Source organism: Arachis ipaensis, chromosome B06 (genome assembly GCF_000816755.2).
Source record: "Arachis ipaensis cultivar K30076 chromosome B06, Araip1.1, whole genome shotgun sequence".
Classification (NCBI taxonomy): Eukaryota; Viridiplantae; Streptophyta; class Magnoliopsida; order Fabales; family Fabaceae; genus Arachis; species Arachis ipaensis.
The window spans coordinates 101445705-101452666 of record NC_029790.2 but is presented as its reverse complement, the minus strand read 5'-3'; positions in this window follow the sequence as shown (position 1 = coordinate 101452666).

Below are 6962 nucleotides of genomic sequence, written 5' to 3'. Positions count from 1 at the left end.
GAAATGATCTATTTTTATTTTTCAATTATTGTCTTTTGTTTAAAAAATATTATGTAATTCTGTAGTGCTAGGGAGTCAATGGCCTAAACGTACAATGTGTACAATGACCAAGGGATAATAAACATCTCATATTATAAAAAACTAATTTTGGGTTCACCAAGGTTCGAACTCTTGACCTTCTGAATATGGAACTCTAATGCCATGTCCTGAAACCACTCATCCCAAAAACGTAACTTGACAGGACAATATAACACTAATAATCATATCTCTAATACTTTCTAAACCTTCATTGTACGCATTGTACGCTTAGGTCATTGGCTCCCTATACTTTCTCTTCTAAAAAATATATTATTAGAATTTAGCTAACATTTGATTTAAAAATGTATGATAAGTCTACTATTAGTAAAAAATTTTAAATATTTTCATTTAATACAAGCAAAATAAATACATTAAAAACTTAAATTTTTTATATTTTCAATAAAAGTTTTTTACTTTTGTAATTTTAACATGTGTTCTTAGGACTCATGTTAGCTAAATTCATATTAATATATAATCCTATAACATACATTGTGTAACACCCTAATTTTTAGCACCTCATGATCGCACTAAAAGTTTGAACACTACTTACTTCTATTCCTTTAATTATATATTATGTTTATTTAATATCGAACCTTCGCGAGTACGAACCGAAAGTTTAATTAAGAAAACGGAAAGGTTTTACTTTTACTCACTTAATCACAAAGATATATATATATATATTATTCACATTTAATTATTATAAAGTTACCAAAACTTTACCTCTATACGAAATCAAAACAACGGAAGCTTCAGAAAAACTTTTTGACCGAGCCGCTGAAAATGAAAACGTCAAAAATCATCTGTACTTTCTATAATTTCAATTGGTCGAATTCAAAGGGAAGAGGAGTTACATCACCATTAACTTCTACCGAACAAAAGTAACGCCAATGTGTAAAAGAAGAAAATACAAATACTTTTACCGGATTAGATTTTTTATTGGAGTTACGGATCACAAGAAATCGAAGCCGAAAACTCAAGGGATTTTCATGGTTTCTCTCTTCTCTCTCGGTCACTCCTTTCGGTGGTTAAGGAAGAAATGAATGAAGTATAAGTGTTGATTAATGGAAGTAAGGAAACATGAGTCATTTGTGTTTTATATATATAAAGGCAACGTGGCTTGGTTTTAAATATGTGTATACATGCATAAGTTCCATTCATGTATTCATCTATTATTACAATAACATTTCTAAATCAAATTATTCTCATTAACCACAATTTTCATGATCATAACTTTTATTACAATAACATCCCTACATCAAACCATTCTCATTACACCACAATTTTTATGACCATATTTGATTTTTTAATCTTTCTTTTTCGGTTTACTTTTGCATGTATGCACTCCCGTAAAATTTTAAATTTTAAATTTTAAATTCAAAATCAAAATTAAAAAAAATATTCTTATCATTTACATTTTTTCTCATTATCTTTCTCTATTTTTCTCTCCTCCTCCTCCTCCTCCTCCTTTTTAGATATCTTTGTCACCGAATAACCTTTCTCCGTCATTTCGTGATGTCATGCCAAGTGTGTAGTGTTATCGACGTCATGGTAGTGGATACGGAGGAGGAAGCAGTGAAAGAGAGTAGATCAGTAAAAAAACTGAACGGCTGCCACAGAAAGCACATGCAGTAAGACTAAGCAAGCGGAGAGCACAGCAGCGGCGGTGACAATAAGAACAGAGCGGTGAGATCTATTTATTTCCTGTCACGGTAAAAGGACAACAGCAGTTGTGGCAGGGGTTACGGCAGTAGATGAGGTTGCGGCGGCGGCTATGGTGGTCGAAAAATCTAAGGCAGCGATGGGACCAGTGGTCATAGTAGAGTGATGGTCGTTATGGTAATGGTAGATAAGGTGGAGGATGCGATGACGGTTGTGCATGCTATAACCATGGTGGGCTGGGTCAAGGATTGCAACCAGTGAGGAGGCGGATGCCGAGGTAGGTACGGCAGGATTTGTGGCGGCAAAAGCTGCTACAACTATGGTAATGAAGCTTTGTAATTTATTTTTTACTTCTAAAATAGATTCTGATATTAGTTGCTATTGTTTGTTAATGAGTTTGATTTGTTGTTATTATGTAGAAAGATGAGTAAAATAGTTGGTGTAGTGAAAGAAGAGGCTTTGGAGTGGGTGGAAATAATTTCATTAATCATTCTTCACATGGTTTATAGCTTAGAATATGATTTTTGTTGATTGTTATGCTCAGGCCTTGGTAGTTTTTAAAGAATAGTAGTTTGTTATTTTTGGATCTGTTATTATGTTCAATTTATTGTCATCATCATGATGTATAACTATCCATTCTGCTATTATTGCATAAATTTTGTAACTAGATCTAATAGTAAAAAGGTGGTTTATGATTAACAATTGATAAGTTTTTTCATTAAATACTTTAATATTCTTATTATTTAACTCTCTTCTCAATTAAAAACACGAATATATAAGAATTAACAAATCTATGAAGATTTTAATCTTTGTTAAACAATTTGGGTATTTTAAAGTTATCTTTGGCTATTTTAAAGTTATCTTTGGCTATTCGAATTCAATGATTTTAAAATACCGCTTAATTTATCGCTAAAACATTAATTTATTTTCGTTCCATACAAAAAGACTTTTTAATTTTTACGTTCAGATAACATCCCATCTTTTATCTGTTTCTAATGATATTCGACTAATGGTTAAATTAATTTTTTTCCACAAGAGTTATAAAAAAAATTTATTTTTTCGTAGCATTTTAATTTTTTTGTTTTGTTAATTAAAAAATTTGTTAAATTTTATAAATTCTATCATATATGTAATTATATGATAGAATTTCGTACCTAAAAAAAATTATAGAATAGAATCATGGAAAATTATTGTTGTATATGATCATATTCATTTTCAAATTTGATGGAAGCCTATAAAAATTCACGTCTATTTTTAATATGTTCATAAAAAAATTATTAACTTAAATAAGTATTTTCCGTGCATGGCACGGGTTATTAATTTGTTTATTAAACTTTTAATTTTATAGTTAAAATTTGACGAATTCTCTTTTCCGTTTGTAATTTATGCTAATTCATTTTTTTATTTTTCGACAAAAAAATCCCTCTAAAATTCCGTCTGTATTTCCGTGGGATAAAATCTGTCGAAAATATCCGTCTGTAATAACTATTTTTCTAGTAGTGTTTATTAAATTATTTTGTTCACAAATTTTATCTTATATATTCTTACATTCTTCAAAAAAGTAAAATTATATATCTTTATTCTTATGAACTAATTTAATATAAAAGGTCCATGTTAAATATTTAATCTAATAATATCTTAATGTTAAATATTTTTCATTAAACTTATCATATCCGTGCATCGCACGGGACTCTTCACTATTTATTATTGCGATATGGATATTTATAGGCGGCTGAATTTTTTAAAATTGGGAGGTTCATGTTTTTTAAGAGGGATTGAGTTTAATGAAATTTGAAAAAGTAAACTTGGTAGGTGTATAAATAGGGAGCAAACCTGAGACAAAATACACACACAACAATAATATATAAAACACTATTCTCTCTCTCTCTCTTAGTAAATATATATATGAATTATCTCTATTATATTGAGATAATATTGGTAAATATTAATAATAGAGTCCTATATTTAAACTTTTTTATTTTATATTTATTTTCTCTTCATTATTTATTTATTTTACAACACGTTATCAATACGAGACTCTGGACAAAATTTAGGAAGACTTGGGTGTTAAATTTTTATTATGTCAAAACTCTCATTTTGAATTTAATGCTCTTGATATATCTAGAAGCAATTACTTATCATGGATATTAGATGGCGAAATTCATCTTGATTCAATGGATCTTAGAGATACCTGATGTGGAATAAATGTTGGTCTAGAATTTCTCAAAGGAATTTCGTTACCAGCATAGTCCAAACTAACAATTTATCTACCAATCAAAGTTTAGAAGGTTTGTCACAATACAAATCAAAATAACTGTGAGTATTAATCTCGGGTCGTTCTCCCTAGAAATTATAATGAAGTGCTCTTTTATTAGCTATGAAGGGAAATTTGGGGGTTGAGGTAGTGATTGACAAGAAATGTAAATAACAAGAAAGTAAATGACAATTAACTAATAAAGAAAAGGAAATCAAATGATAAAAATGTCTTGGCAAGGGTTGATGGTTAAGGATCTCTATCCTCTTTACTAACCACAACATGATAATTGCAAGGATCAATCCCATTTAGTCATCCTCTAACAATTGAAGGAAAGTCAAATGAGCTTAATCAATCCTAATCCATAGGTCCTAGCCACTCACTAATTGAATTAGTAAAGACTAGTGTTAATGGACACCAACTATCAATCACTTGGACATTAGCAACTCAAGGTCACCCAAGTAACCAACTCAAGCCAAGAAGAGGAAAATCTAACTCATAACTAAAAGAAACATTTCATCAAACACCTATAATGCAATAAAGGCAAACATCATAAAATGCAAAAAATATAAAGGGCATAACTAATATAAGCAAGAAATCAACAATAGCAACTAAGGTAAACATCAAAAGACATGAAAATATAAAATTACATTCAAAGAAAATTGAAATTGACAAAAGAGTTCATAAGCTAAATTGACAAAATAAAGAAATTAACAAGAGAAGTAGATAAACTAAAGTGTTAGAACAAATAAAAGTAAAAGAAAACTAAATTGAAGTCAGAATAAAATCTAGATCTAAGAAGAAATTGAAATAAGAACCCTAAAACCTAGATAGAGGAGAGAGCTTCTCTCTCTAGAATTCGACATCTCTCTAAAACTAAAACTTATGTGTGTTGTAATGTCTTATCCTCATTTACTCCCAGCCTCTAATTTCCAGACTAGGCTAGAAATCAGCCTGAAATCGCCCCCAGCGTGTTTTCTTAAGTGAGGTACGTGATGCTTGTCACGCGTATGCGTCAGCCACGCGTACGCGTCGTCGAACTTTGCATAATGTCACGCGTACGCGTCGGTGGACGATGCTCCTGGTCACGTGCATGCGTTAGCCACGCGTACGTGTCGGGACAAGCTTCTCAAATCTTTAATTCTTTGTGTTCCTTCCACTTTTGCATGCTTCCTTTCCATCCTCTAAGTCATTCCTATCCTATAAACCTGAGATCACTCAACAAACACATCACAACATCGAATGGTAATAAGAGAGGATTAATAATTAGCATTTTTAAGGCCTAGGAAGCATGTTTTTATTCTTAAGCACAAATTAGGAAGGAATCTCAAAAACATGCAATTTACATGAATCAATGTGAGAATAGTTGACAAAATCCACTCAATTCAACTCAAAATATACCATAAAATAGTAGTTTATCAATACCATTAAGGTTAGGGGTGTGCAAAAAAACTAGTTTCACTGAACTGAACTGAAACTGAACTGAAACTGTTTTAAATAAACTAGTTTTTTTAAATAAAAAACTGAACTGAAATCATAATTTTTATGAAAACCAGTTTATTAAAAACCAGTTTTTATGGTTCAGTTTAGTTTTAAACCAAATTAAAACTGGTTTTATTTAAACTCTAAAATTAGTTTTTACATACTATTTCTCTCTCTCTCACTTCACTTTCTCTCTCCCCTTCCTCTCTCTCTCTCTCGCTCTCTCTCTCTCGCTCTCTCTCTCTCGCTCTCTCTCTCTCGCTCTCTCTCTCTCGCTCTCTCTCTCTCGCTCTCTCTCTCTCGCTCTCTCTCTCTCGCTCTCTCTCTCTCGCTCTCTCTCTCTCGCTCTCTCTCTCTCGCTCTCTCTCTCTCGCTCTCTCTCTCTCGCTCTCTCTCTCTCGCTCTCTCTCTCTCGCTCTCTCTCTCTCGCTCTCTCTCTCTCGCTCTCTCTCTCTCGCTCTCTCTCTCTCGCTCTCTCTCTCTCGCTCTCTCTCTCTCGCTCTCTCCCTCTTTTCCCTGTCTCTTCCATTTTGTTTCTCTCTCTCTTCCTCCCTTCTTTATTCCTATTTCTCTCTCCCTCTCTCTCTCTCTCTTTTTCCCTTTTCTCTCTTTCTCTTTCCTATTTTTCTCTCCCCCTTCCCTTCTTTCTCTCTCCTCTTCTCTCTTTTTCTTTGCCCTCCTCTCTCTTTCTCCTCTTTCTTCCCTTCCTTTCTCTCTTTTCTCTTTCTCTCTCAACCTTCTCTCACTCTATATCCCTCTTCTCTCTCCTCCCCCCTCTTTTTTCTAAAATATGAGAGAAATGAGGGAGAGAGAAAAAAGAAAAAAATAAGGGAGAAGGAGAGATAGGAAAAAGAGAGCGAGGAGGAGGAGGAGAGAGACAAAGAGAGAGAAGGGAGGGAAAAAAACAGCACAAGAGAGAGAGAGAGGAAGAGAAAGTGAGAGAGACAGAGAGAAAGAGAGAGGGAGAGAGAGAAGAGGGGAATAGGGAAGGAGAGAAAGTGAGAGAGAAAGAGAAAGGAGAGAGAGATAGAGAGAGAGAGAGGAGGGGAAGAGTGAAGGAGAGAGAGGGAGAGAGAGATACAGAGGAAGAGGGATAGGGGAGAGAGAATGAGAGAAAGGGATAGAGGGAGAAAAGGGAGAGAGAAAGAAAGGGTAGGGGAGAAAAAGGGGCAGGGGAGAAAGAGAGGAGGGGAAGAGAGAGGAAGATAAGAAGAGAGATGGGGAGAGAGAGAAAAGAAAAACGGGGGGAGAGAGAGGAAGACAAAGAGAGGAAAAGGGGAGAAAGAGAGAAGAGGAAGAGTGAGAGGGGAAGGAGAGAGAGAAATGGAGAGAAGGAGAGAGAGAGAGAGAGAAAGAGGGAGAGAAGAGGAGAAAGAGAGGAAGAGGGAGAGAGAGAGAGGAGAGAAGGGAGAGAGAGAAAGAGAGAGAGAGAGAGATAGAGAGGAGGGAGAAAAGGAGAGAGAGAAAGAGAGAGAGAGAGAGATAGAAA